At 38.9% G+C, this 14806-nt stretch overlaps 1 protein-coding gene across 3 annotated transcripts in view; it reads right to left on the bottom strand.

Moving 5' to 3' along the window:
• Positions 1-13791, bottom strand: part of mid2 (midline 2) — a 113829-nt gene extending 100038 nt beyond the window's left edge. For all 3 annotated transcript variants that reach the window (XM_060884653.1, XM_060884652.1, XM_060884651.1), the window contains exon 1: positions 13496-13791. The gene's annotated coding sequence lies outside the window, so the exon portion shown is untranslated. The remainder of the gene's footprint in view (positions 1-13495) is intronic.
• Positions 13792-14806: the final 1015 nt, after the last annotated feature.

The raw sequence follows: 14806 nt of genomic DNA, 5'->3' as shown, positions 1-14806 counted from the left end.
ATTTTCCATTTCATTTCTTTCAGCTTATATTACTTAAGTATATCATGTATGTCAGATGTAATCCAGGATATTGTCCCTTTTAAATGCTAAACAGCCAAGACTGTGAGCGCACTTGTTCAGGTGTGGCTAAATGGCTGTGTGGAAACGTGACTCCACTTATGTCTGGGGAATTCGGCCTGGTGAGATGGACTGTGGCTTGTGGAAACGGTGCCAGAGAACTGAAGTGGAAATTAAAAACTGAGCTGTGTGCTTTTGGGAAGGAGGGGAGTTGACGAACATGTCGCCCTGCAGCTGAACCATGCGGTTCAGACGAGGGACAGCCACCTGTCATGAGTGTATCCAAACTCATATCCTCTTACCTCCAACAGCCAGGACGCAGCCTGGGAGGCCTTCTGGCTTACATGGCGTGTGTGAATGTGGATTAAAAGGCCTGGATGTCCTTACACATGACTGATCCTCTGTTTCTGCCACAGTGAGCTGCTGTTAGGGGAACTAATAACAGCACAGGCTGAACAGTTACATGTTACTCTGGAGGCAAGGGGGTTTTAAACCACTACATTTGGTGTGAAACTGAGGCATTACACTAACAGATACAACTGACCTAACACTGATGAAGTATAGCACAGTGAAAGCAGCTTAGGAATTTGCCATGAACAGGTGCATGTGGTTTACAACAATATTTAGGTGGGTGATCAGAGAAACATTTATGTCAGGACCCAAAGTTTCCCATCAGAACATTTCCCAGAGCACCACAGTGCCCAGCGCCTCTGCAAACTTGCCTTCTTCCCATAGTCAATCCTGGGGAAGGGACATTTCGAGTGTAAGTGATGCGCACACACCCCATTGTCCGCATGATGTAAAATGTGATTCATCAGACCAGGCCACCTTCCGTCATTGCTCCATTATCCAGTTCTGATGCTTACATGCCAATTGTAGGCACTTTCAGTGAAGAACAAGGATCAGCATGGGAACTCTGACTCCATACACAGCAAGCTGTGATGCACTATGTGCTCTAACACCTTTCAGTAATTGCCAGCATTAACTTGTTCTAGAGTAGCTCTTCTGTGGGATCGGACTACATGGTTGTCCTTCCTGGGATGACTTTCATTAGGGACTAACCACTGCATACTGGGATCAGCCCACAAAATCTGCCATTATGGAGATGCTCTAAATCATCTAATCAACACATTTTGGCCTTCGCCAGTCTATCAGATCCTAATGCTTGCTCATTTTACCTGCTTCAAGCACAACTTTGAGAACTGACTGTTGCCTAATATATCACCTCTCAACAGGTGTCACTGTAACAAGATAATCAATGTTATTCACTTCATTTGTCACTTAAGTGGTTATAATGATATTGCTGATTGGTGTTCCAATGCCGTTAAACCTGACTCCAGACAGTTTTAGAAAACCTGCTGTTTTTGCTATTCTGTACGCTTGTGCTAACAACATCTACAGTACGGCTCCTTTGTCACTTCAAAGCAAGTGGTTGATTGCCGGGAGATTTGAAGGCTATTCAAAGAGACAGCGGGCCCTAGCCAGAGGACAGGCATGAAGAATGTTTTTGAAGAAAGGAAATAAAAAGGTAATCTTGAATGTCATATTGTTCTATTGGTCTCAGATCACTCACAAAGATTAAAGGTGGCATAAAGCTGCAGGCAAACTGTGGCAGTCAGATTAATCCCAATCTAAGATTCAAAATATAAATCAAGAATTGAAATAGGTGCAAATGTTAAAGTGATTCTCACTACACAGTGAAAGCCTTGAGCAAAAGTTCTGTCTAATGTTGCAGACAAAGCACAGAGAGAGAAAAAGAGAGAAGCTGTCACCGTCGGCTGCCTACGCTAATTACAGCATAGGCATGAGACATGATGCCACGCTAAATAATGATCTCCAAATAAACAAAGTCTTACTGACTGAGCGTGAATATGGGCCTTTCTCTGCAGCCCTGAAATAACGTGCTTCACTGTGAGAAGTTCTACAGTGCATTGTTTCCTCGCTGCTAATTGCTGGTTGTCTGCTTTTCAGCGCTGTGCGACGGCATGAGCAGCAACAACAACTGGAGGAGCCATGATCTGTTCCAAAACTGCTTCAAATCTAAATCCACAATAATGTGTGAATTGGGTGCAGATTCATTAGAAACCATACAAGCCAACCTATACAAAGGCTAGATAATGCTTAACATTAGGATGAGATGTGAGTAGCGGCTGTGCCACTCCATTTGAAACAGAACAGTCTTGCATTTCAGATGGAGTTACAGTATGAAAATAAAACTCACTCTAATGTTAACATTAACTGCTCTTTAAAAAATGTATATATAAATCTGCAATTGTGGGACGGTTTTGTCTGCTTATATGGCCAGAAGGAAAATAAATACGATTTTCGCTTGCATAAATAAGAGCCAGATGCTAGTTATAACAACAAAGAAAACAATATCTATCACCACTAAAAAAGTCATTAAACTATCTTACCTCATATCTTCAGGTACCATTTACCCAAAAAGGTTTGCCTTGCCTTAAAACAAAATCCAAATAGAAATTTGATATGTTTGCCTTGTTTGCTATTTGTTTTGCTTTGTTATCTCATTGCACATAATTAAACAAACCAAAAACTAAAATGTGTGTCCTGAGGGTTGCGTAAAGCTGAAACCACAAGCAGAAAACTAATTTCCAAAACCATTCTGAACTACGAATTGAAAAATAAATTCACCCAAGCACAGAGAACTGCACACTAGTATAAAACTTTCTGCGTATCATATACAATATTGATGTTTTGTTTATCAGCAGCATTGAATTACTGCAGAATAACAGCTCTGTGCTTTGGCTGTTTCCATCTCACAGCTCACTTTATCAGCTGGAATCTACAGGTAAATGTTACAGTTGTTACAACTCTAAATACACAGCATGCTTGGTTCCCTTTGAGCAGTTGGATTGAGTCGGGGTGGAACTGCTTCTCTTGCTGCAGTCAAACAATGGTAGACTTTGACTGTCACCAGAGAGAGACCGCTTCGGTCAGAGTCACTGGTTGCTCTGGTCTGCATGTGGGTGTGATTGCTGTGTTCTCATGCAACATAAACAAACCTCACCAAAGAGAAAAAGCCAGCAGGCCTGGCTTTAAATAAACTAAACATTGCGCACGTGAATTTAGTTCAACTCAATTCAATTTGATTTGGATAGTGCTTATAAAAGAAATATACAGGAAAATAAAAAAAAATAAGTCTGAAATTTATATTCTTGTTTATCCCTGATATCCAGTGCTATATGAGCAAGCCAGAGGTGTCAGTGGCAAGATCCAGACTCAACAAAAGGATGTGTGACAAAAAAAAATAAAATAAAAAAAGTGTGACACTAAAGAGTGTGATCATAAAAATTTCCCTTCTACAACTGTGCACTATTTAGTCAACTGCAATTGTATAACTAGGAGCCTTTGAGCAACTTAGCTTGGTGGCTTTTTGCCAAAGCCACCAAGCGTTCGATGATGGAGACCTGAGCACAAATCTGACAGTGACAACAGCAAACAGTACAAAGCTACATCCATGGTGTCCAACCGACACTATCCACAGTAGTCACATGTATCTCTAGGCTGTCCATGCAGAAACATACGCAGCAGCAGTGATCAGCCTCCAAGTGATAAAACACCAAACTGAAGTAGGGCATCAGTAAGGATCAGGTAGGTCCGGAGAGGAGAAACACTCAGCAACACTGATATCTTGGGTAAACTCTTATTAATGTCCATTTATTTACCTGAAATCATTTTAAAGGAACACTATATCCACAAATTTGGGTAACAGATTCATGTTAAAGGTTAAATGATGTAAGAGTACATCTACTCCAGCAAAAAGGAACGTAGTTGAGTACTACTTAAAATTTAAAGGGTGTGAAAGGTTATTTGTTTTTGTTGAAACTTTAAATGTAATATAGAACCATGCAGTGGAGGGTTTCCCTGTTCCCCTTAGAGAGGAACAGCTAAGAACTCTTTATTATCCTCTTTTTTTTTTTTGAAGATCGTATGTCTTGTTGACACCCACGACCACTCTCAGAATAGTAATAGTTCTCTGGCACTGGAGTAAAGACACTCTTTAAAACTCTTTTTGTGTTGTGGGAAATCACAGCTCCCCTGTGTTGTGCTACTGTTAAGACTCTCAGCGGGAACGTAACAGACTGAATGGTCACGCCGTTTGGAGCGTCATTTCCCACACGCAGAGGCAGGGCACAGTAGATGAACACGATGTGATCTGGCATCGTGTTCCAATAAAAAAATTTTTTTTTTAAAAATCCCTAAGATGGGTAGGAACTTTCCCAGGATCCCAGGCTGATTTCTTCAGAGGTATGTGGCTTCGCTTTTGTTAGTGCTATGGATAGATTTCCTCTCTCGAGCCCTGGAATCCAGCAGCCAAAGAGGGAGGCAACAATGGTGGCCTTTATTTGTTACTTAAGGCACAGCGAGATGCTCCTGCACACGGGGAGTGAAATGGTGCGCTGACCCACAAGCTGCATCCGTGACCTGGCCGAGCTTGAAAGTGACCTGAGCTAGAGAAACTCAAACAGAGGCTCTACAGATCTAACATTTCTACAACTCTACAGAAAGAGACTGTAGGTTTGACCGTGCTGCATGCTTTTCTAATCAGACAACATTCTCATGAATCCCTGGAGACTCCGGAAGAGAAGGCATGCCCATCGTTTCCCATCTCTGGGAAAAAATAAAAGACGTTTTTGTCTGCATGAGAGTTATAAATACTATTATGACAGTATAAGTATTCTAGACATGACACTAAAGTAATGTTGCTAATAACTAAATTAAAAATAAGAAGTGAAAAGAAATAAGAAATAATAGAAATCGAATAATTGTTGAAGCTTGTTGTAGGGTTTGAGGCTGCAGAGGTTGTGCTTGATCAGTAGAAGGTCACATGACCATAACATGTATAGAGGCTGTAACTATACAAGGGACTCAATATCTTCCCTAACATTCACAGAGTTATTGCTTCTTTGACAAGAAAGTGTATTTCACAAACTGTGAGTCAAGATGGATGCAAATGCGGTTCTCCAATTTTAATAAAGGTCAAGGAAGAGCGATTCAAATCGTCAGGCAAAGTCAAAGTCAAAACACAGGCAAGCGTCAAGCGATGAACAAACAGAAAACACTATGCAAAACAAACACGTATATATCACACAATAGATCAGCAGGCAAATATTCAAAACCAGTATAACATAGATGGGGAAAAAAGGCTTCGGAATTTCAAAAGCGAAAACACATCACAGCATTCGTAGTCTGTAAATATACGTGCAGGTGTGTGTGATTAATAGTCTGGTTATTGTCAACGCGTAAACTGCAATGCATTCTGGGGATTGTAGTGTGAAGAGGCAATGTTTGTAAGCCGTTGTGTGTTCTGGGAACTTTAGTTTGTGGTGCTGACAATGTAAAAATCTACTATATGTCATCCTGCCATTTAGCTTCAAAATTCAAAAAGCTACTTTGGTTCAGTTTTGGCAGAAGGTAACAGCAAATGAATGCTTCCTGGAGTGTTTCCACTCCAGAATAACTGTAAAATAGCTGTAAATAACTGTAAAACCTCTTTAGTGTAAAAAAAAAAAAAAAAGTACAATTTTGGTGATGGTGATTACGTAGGTATGAATTTAAACAAATTAGCATATCGTGACATCACTGACTGTGTCTTCAACCCGTGCCTTCGGTCGAACACACCATTCACATTTCTGTTGTAAAAAGAGAAACATTGTGCAGAAGTGTTATTTGCTGTTACAGTATGCGTGTGTGTCCGAAGCTGCAGTTGCTGTGCGACGCGTTCCAAAAAAAAAAAAAAAAAACCTGGACGTGCTCCGAGAGAAGGCCGTTTAAATCAATTTCCTATTTTCGTTTTCGAAACTTGTGTTGGTTGGTCCAATCGATTCGTGCAATAGATTTTCGGACAATAGAATTTGTATTAGTTGTTTGAAGAGTAAAAAAAAAAAATTGGTCGGTCTTAACGCAAATTTACAACCGGCAAGTCGGTCGGACTTAAAGCAAAAAAAAAAATTTGAGTCGGTCCTAAATTGACAGGGTCGGCCGGGTTACGGCAAACAGGAATATTTTTAAGGATGGCTTTACCGAGATTCAGAGGAGACATGTATTACCTGGGATTGTTAACATAGATCCTGATAGTGATGCATGAAAGCTTTAGACTAGATTAAACTCTAACAGATACACAAGAACATAAAAAAAAAACTAATCACTTTAATCTCTAAACACATTCCCACACCCTGTGCAAAACTAATCCAGTCTGAAGAGGAGGATAAAATCAATGATGAATTAGCCATTTAGTGGAATTTAACATCCATATTGATATTTTGCTACTTATATGAATCTTCATTCTCTGTAACCTTTCAAGCCAAGTAATCCTTCTTCTATTCATATCCACAGCGGGACAAATTAGCAGTCTGATATTTAGGCCAGTATAGTGAGGCACTTAGCTTCTCCAAACATGTACCTGCGTTCACATGCAGAACATTTTGGCTTTGTCAGCGTAAGGATATTTTGATCTACAGCTATGGAATGAATTATTCAATCCACTTGGAAGACCTGTTTTGAAAATGTAGGACAATTTCATCAGTACAAATAGAACAGCAGGTTAAAACCGAGTGAGAACTAATTTCACAGAGGATACAGCAGATGACGGTAACATAATGAAAACTGAGACACAAGCTGACAGGACAGAAGATAACATTATCAACAGAAAATTACCTTTTTTTATTTGAAGCCTGATTATCATAGCCTGCAAATAATCTAGCAGACAATGGGATGCAGAAAAAGAGACTGGTGGTGGCTTTAATTATGAACTCTGGCCTCATGTCATTTCCACAGTCATACTCCTTGCATTGCTTTTGACTTGACTGCATAAATAATACTTTGCAGGTCATTTCTTACCCTGCTTTTAGACTCGCTAGTCTCTAGTCAGCAGACAAAACAATAAGACAGCTTTCTCTGTTCTCCTTTTGAGAGTTATAACTCTCCTAACATCTGTGCTATTCTTCTTTGCTGACACCACTGACCTTCTGCTGTAAAATAAAAGCATTAGGACCTGGCGGGATTCAGCTGGGTGCTGAGCTTTGTGTGAAACTGACACAAAGAAGGTGTGAGGAGTGTGTTGACGCACCAAACACATTTTTACTGAACACTTGTAGGCTCTGTTCTGTTGCCTGTGAAACAGTAACCTCTATTCTTCTGTATCATCTGTTGCAAAACAGCCAGATGCCGGTAACACGGTCATTGATGTGTCACAGTAGAGAACAATGAGGAAAAAAAAGCAGACAAAAAAGGAGGATCGTTCCCTGAAGGAGTTTGTCGAGGACATCTAATGACCTGTCCCAACATTGCCTTGTGATTGCCCTTTCAGCCAAATCCAAATATCCAGCAGGGGGTCATTCAGGAGACTGAGGTGGTCTGAGAATATTTTATGATCATTGTGAAATAATTATCATCTTGGCAATTCAGCTGAATGCATTGTATCTAATGAGCTTCTAGTTCCTGGAGTTATTTCAGCAGTTTAGTGCGGTGCATAACAAGCTGCCAGTCCTCATGCTTACAATCCTTTCCTCTTACAAGAGACCAAACAGCACATCTTACTGAGGACTGTGCTGCTGTAAGATGTGCTTTGTTGAACATTCTGGGAACTATAACAACGGATCCGAGACAGTGACATTATTTGTTAATGATGCAATAGGAAGAAATCTTAAGTGCTCCTCTAAAAAAAAAGCTAAAATTCGATATTATTTAAACACAATACTAGAAATAGTACTAGAAATAAGATCCTGGTTGTATAGTTTTCCGTCTCCTCAGACTTGCATGAAATGATCGTTTGTCCATTGAAGCCGCATTTAATGCATTTTGAACAGAGCTTGAAGTAAAAAGTGACACTACTCTCTTTGAGATACTGGCTGTAACAAACCGCACACTAAATGGAAAATGGTGAAATATAATACATATTAGTCTAATAAAGAAGTCAGGACTAGGAGCCACGAGCTATTCAGTTTTCCAAACTATCCCAATATATCCAATTTTTTCTTTATAAAAATGTTTGAGTGTCTTTAACATTTGAGGCAATGTTATATTAGGTTCTTGTTCTATTTAAGCTAATTAAAACTAGACGAGAAACATAGCAGTTAACTCCATTTTAACAAGCATTTCAACCCAGCAACACCAGCTGATTTAGAGCGCATAAAGTGGAAGCCATTGCATCGCTTTGCCCTACCTGTGTCTAATCTTCTCTCAACTAATAATTTACTGTAACCAGTCAAATCAGATGTAGCAAGGTGTTTCTCACACTCATACTTCTGTAATGAAATAACACAACAAAAGCCACAAGAAAGGAGGCTGGCAGAGTAGAGTACCTGGACCTGGAGCAATAATGAGGATTGCCATGAGGATAATGAGGACACCAAATGCACTCATATCCTCCATGGCTAAACATTGTTCTTACAAAAAGCAAGCAAATCCCCATATTCCGCCATCCATACGTCCTTGTGCTTGTCCTATGCTTATGTGCATCACTACCACTTCGACGTGGATATGCAAGTAAATGAGGAAAACAAATGAGAACAGAGAATCTGTAGATTGAAATCCAGACATTGTCTAAAATGTAAATGAAGTTGTCACTGTGAGACTCTTAAAGGAAAAATCCACCCACACTGACTTGCATATTAATCTTCAGAATTAATGGGATCTTCATCACATTCATCTTCATCAGCTTGATCAATTTCTCTGTAATGCAATTCTGAATTGACTTTTTTTTCAAAGTCTTCTTTCATCAACATTTGTGTCTACTTTCAGGTTATTTAACAGTTCCATACATTACCCTCCTACTGACAGCAGTGCAGGTAGGATTTAGACTTAATGAGATCAACGCAGCAGCATTTTAATCTTTACTATGTGCAATTTCTTTACAGTACCTCCTCATCTGTTCACTCTGCTCAAAGCTAATGTTTTCAAGCTGCAACTATCAAGCAAATACCAGCGTCAATACCATTGAACTCACATTTTCGCAGGTCACTAAGGAATTCGAGATATTTAAATCCAATGTTTGAATTAATTATATATTTGATTTCTCAAGTTATATTTCACTGACCACAAGAAAAAATGTTTTTTTTGGAGAAGTGCTGGATTATTATTGTACGACTGGACATACTCACACAACCTCAGACATCTTGACTCAGAATGGGCATACTTACATATTCTCTGTTAAAATGTTGGATGTGTTTTGGGATAACCTATTGTGTTGGTCTCCACTCGTGTTCGAGTCATTCACTGCTGAATGTGTAAGGTTGGAAGAATGGACGAGGTATAGTTCACTGGAATAACTGCAGACGACGGAGTGCCTGAGATAATCCAGAAGTCGTTGGGGTTTCATGTTTATCAACATACAGTATGTCGTGCTCAACTGTGAAATCTTATTATATTTTACCTCAGTAGTGATAGAAATACCAGGGTCTATAATCTTCAGCTTATGTGTATAATATAAAAAAGAAGTTCAGCACCACAGACATTTCTTCTTGTCCCCTTGGCAGAGTAAAATAAATTACAGTGATGTCAAGTACAGAAAGTGTTAATCAATCAGACACAGGGCTGCACTCACATAAAACATTTCACCCTACATGAGATCGTAACCTGCTAATTGAATTTCAAACCCCTGATGAGAAGCCAACAGCATTAATGGACTCTAGCCTCTTTTCTCCTCCTGGATTCTTGGCACTGGAGCTGTGGGTGGAGGACACATCTCTGTATTGTCTACAGACATAACCTGCAGCTTTACTGTAGCCAGTATGAGGCTGCCATCACTGGGATAAGAATAGTTGCCCTAAGAAATAGATTTGAGACACTGGGTAGACCATGAAAGAATACCTGCTGCAATTCCAAATATTAAAAAAAAAACAAAAAAACTTTTTGACTTTGGGGACACTGAGACATATGTTTAATAAAGTTCCCCAGCAGAAAGCACAACAGTAATATTTTCCTATTAAAATGTACAAAACCTGGAGGTGAGCTTAAATTAATTAGGTGCTGCTGACACTGTGATATTGATATTGCAAAAAATGATGTCATGATTTGCTTTCCTGAGATTGCCAGTGTTTCTATGACAACAGCCAACTGGAAGCTGAGCTGATGTTTAAAATCCATATACTTACCTGTCTTTTTGATTTTTTTTTTGTTCCCCTGCAGATGTTACACTGCTGCTTTGGAGACTTTTGACAGGTTTTTGTAATGTTTATCGTGGAAACGTCTTCAAGTATTTGAGTGACGTGACATTTTTACCTTAATGACCGAACTCTGACAGGAAGTTGAGAACAGCCAGCATAATAAGGAGCAAACCTGAACAAACACTGAGAAGACTGTGCTGTTTTAGGAGGTTCCCTCTTCCAGAGCTGAATGCATTATCTGAGGCACGGCGAGACCTTAGACGGCTTGCTGAAAGATACCTGACATCCTAATGCCACGCACTTCCTCTTGGCCGAAGAACGTCATCTGAGCTGTCCTGCTCATTAAAATTCAAACAGCACCTTCATCAGCAAACAAAGGATATGACAGATGGCCATAGAGATATCCACCAAGGAGACACACCTATCACACAGGACTGAGTCAACTGGTCGAAGTGGCATACGTTTTACGTTCTTTTGGTATGTTGTTGCAATCTGCTTTTATAACCAAAGTGTACAACAGATTCACGTGAGTTACGCCAACTATCCAAGCTATCCAAACATCAAGCAGATGCACATAAGCAGCTATGGGATTACGAAACCAAAAACACCCACCCAGTGGTTAAATATAAAAACTGACATGGATGGAAAGTCACCTTTTAAAACATTGTGGTTGAATTGCAGTCAAAACCCTGAGTAGCCTGTCATCTTGTTTTATTTGGCCGTAGCAGCGCAGCTGGTGTTGGATGTGAAAAGATACAGTCTATCAAATCTTACCCTTAAATAGAGGCTACACAATATAGACAGAATGGAATGATGCAATCATTTCTTCACGGTGCAATTGTGATATGACTTTTATCACGTTCCTGCATTACTACAGTATACTGCTAAATCCTTAATGTGACCTGATTGGCCTCCTGTACCTCAGCCTTAATTATGGATCCATGATTCATTACACGCAGAAAAGCAGCTCTCAAACGAACAAACATTACTGCAAAGCCAGGAAACACAAATCATTCTACAGTGAATATTTGAAAAGGCAGGCCTCATTGACTGGTCCCTCGCCAAAAGCCAGAAAACATCGCTGTCCTGAAGTCGTACTCTTTTCATGTAGGTTGGCTTGGAAATAAAAAAAATGTTAAATGATATTCTAGTCATATTACTCAGCCCTTAGTGTTTTTATAGGGAAATAATAAGCACTGAATTGTTTGCGATATTACTAAACCTTAAAAAGAAAAAAAAAAGCACTTTTCTTAGGCTATATAAGAACTATAGCCTAATTTTCAGCCTCCGAAACTCATTGTGGATGGATGTTTTTCTAAACACATTTAGTCCTCGATCTTTTATTAGAATCTTAACAACCTTGTATTTTTTTTTCATTGTGTTATTGGATAAGAAGCCTTAGGGTTTGGAAATGTGAAGGAGCAATATATCAGATGTCAGCTATGACACAGTACTTAAGAAAGCTACACCCATACTATATATTACAGTAGACAGCACAGAACATAAATTAAACCCCTCACATTACTTCTAATATTATCTCCCTCTCTCTCCCTCGCTCTCTCATTCCCAATCATCAAAAAATAACTAATCACCAATCACTGTCAACATCACTAATCCCAACAATCATTAATCATCATTGTTCCCCACAACCACATTGTCACCCACAATTAGCATTGCTTCCCAGTGACCAATCACTGATCACCATTGTTCCTAACAACCAATCACTAATCAGACGTTTCCCAAGGACCGGTCACTGATCACGTCTTTTCTTCAATGACCAATCACCGATCTCCACTGGTTCCCATACCTTATCATCATTATTCCCAACAGCAAATCACTATTGTACCCAATAATCAATAAATAATCACTATTGCTTTTCGCACACTTTCATGTTGTTTTAAACACTCCTGTTGACTATATTCACCAAGCCAGTTATTTTATTTGTAACCACTTCCTTCTTGTCTCCATATTCTCAATACCACTGATTCTTTTAATCTGTATCTATGGGGCTTTTTACACCTGGTCACTTCATGCGTTTTCTGTGATCGGATAGCTCCGATCGTAAAAAGACCAGGTCTAAATGCCCTCCGAAACGTTTTAGAGATAGGCGGATATAAATCTGATCGTTCAAACCACTTCAGGAGGTGGTCTGGGACGCATTTGGTTGTTGTTCGAGCCACATATGTCAGCGCTATACTCCTCCCAAACGGAAGTACGTCACTCGCAAGTGACTTTCACCCAGGTGTCTTGTTGGGTTTTAAAATGCACTGCTGCCACCAGCGAAAACGCAGCAAACAGTAAATGCTATTTTTTGTAGCATAACCGTCGTAACAAGTTTTTTCGTCTTCTTTTTGATTGCATTCTGAAAACCGCATACACCAAAGCATGTTCCATTTCAATTACCTCGGAAATGAGGTAAAATATATTTGCATTTTGGGCGGGAGTAGAAAGATCGGATTGATATCCGATTCGCCAAGACGCAATTATGTGGCCTAATGTAAATTGAACAGTTTTAACAAATCAGATAGTTATCGAATCAGAGAAAAAACATGAAGTGACCAGGTGTAAAAAGGTCCTATTACAGAAATGCTGGCATACAGTACAGTAAACACATAAATAGTTGCACTGACTATTTTAAACAGGTTAATAGTTAACGCTACCATTCTTTCTATTAGAAATGCTATATTTTATTTAACATATATAATAATAATAATAATAATAATAATAATAATAATTAAAATTAGATTAAACTCAGTCTTCATCTAGTCTATTCTTTTTTTTTTTTTTTTTTTTTTTTTTTTTTTTTTTTAGTTTTTAGTTTTCAGTGTCATCTGTTTTGAGATGCAAATGAACACAAGATTCAATAAATATGCAAATTCATCCAGCTGCGTCACGTGGCGGCTTGTAGACTTGTGCATGTTTATCTACTTTCCCCTGAAAAGAGTTGAAAACATCTCTTGAAAAGGAGACATGAATTTGGGCAGAAGACACAACGGTGAAGATTGACGCGTTCATCAGCGCTTTATAGCTCACACTGAAGGTCTGCTGATGTTTATTCGGTTGTTGCTGAGTGTAATGTTGTGTTGTGTTGTGCAGTTTAAATCAACAACAAATACTTATAGTAGATACAGTAGATGAAGCCCAGGTACAAGTATAGCGCTTATTCACACACACACACACACACACACACACACACACACACACACACACACACACACACACACACACACACACACACACACACACACACACACAAGGTGACGTAGAAACACCAATTTTTGTTATCATGCTCGTGTATGAACGTCTCCTACCTTCTTCACACCGCCCTTTGAAGTGCACTTGTGTCCTGTCTGTACAGTAACAGTAACGTTACTCTGTCGCTCCGCCGGTCAGAACTTTACTGAAAACGCTTTTCTTGACTTCAGCAGGGAGCTCGAGCTCATTTTCCCTTAACCGTCGCTCTAAAAAACATACACTGAAAATAAGCTCAGAATGAGCCTGTGCCTGAACCGCCCCCTCACGGAGGAGCTTTCAAGTCACCTCGACGCGGTTGACGTTATTCCCCAGTCGACAAACTCCCACACTCTGAGCTCCCCGCGGGCACGTGACCCACCGGCGGGAATAAAGCTGCGCGCGCCCCGCTATATCTCTCTGTCTCGCGCGCGCCTTTAGAAATTACTGCGCCACGATCAGTTACACTGTTATACTTTTATACTGTTATACACTTACACTTTTATACTGTTATACTGTTAAACACTTACACTGTTATACTGTTAAACACTTACACTGTTATACTGTTATACACTTACACTGTTATACTGTTATACACTTACACTGTTATACACTTACACTGTTATACTGTTATACACTTACACTGTTATACACTTACACTGTTATACTGTTATACTGTTATACTGTTATACTGTTATACACTTACACTGTTATACTGTTAAACACTTACACTGTTATACTGTTATACACTTACACTGTTATACACTTACACTGTTATACTGTTATACTGTTATACACTTACACTGTTATACTGTTATACACTTACACTTTTATACTGTTATACTGTTATACACTTACACTGTTATACTGTTATACACTTACACTTTTATACTGTTATACTGTTATACACTTACACTTTTATACTGTTATACTGTTATACACTTACACTGTTATACACTTACACTGTTATACTGTTATACTGTTATACTGTTATACACTTACACTGTTATACTGTTATACACTTACACTGTTATACACTTACACTGTTATACTGTTATACTGTTATACACTTACACTGTTATACTGTTATACACTTACACTTTTATACTGTTATACTGTTATACACTTACACTGTTATACTGTTATACACTTACACTTTTATACTGTTATACTGTTATACACTTACACTTTTATACTGTTATACTGTTATACACTTACACTGTTATACTGTTATACACTTACACTGTTATACTGTTATACTGTTATACACTTACACTGTTATACTGTTATACACTTACACTGTTATACTGTTATACACTTACACTGTTATACTGTTATACACTTACACTGTTATACTGTTATACACTTACACTGTTATACTGTTATACACT

Source organism: Tachysurus vachellii, chromosome 13 (genome assembly GCF_030014155.1).
Source record: "Tachysurus vachellii isolate PV-2020 chromosome 13, HZAU_Pvac_v1, whole genome shotgun sequence".
Classification (NCBI taxonomy): domain Eukaryota; kingdom Metazoa; phylum Chordata; class Actinopteri; order Siluriformes; family Bagridae; genus Tachysurus; species Tachysurus vachellii.
This window is presented reverse-complemented; position numbering and strand designations above follow the sequence as displayed.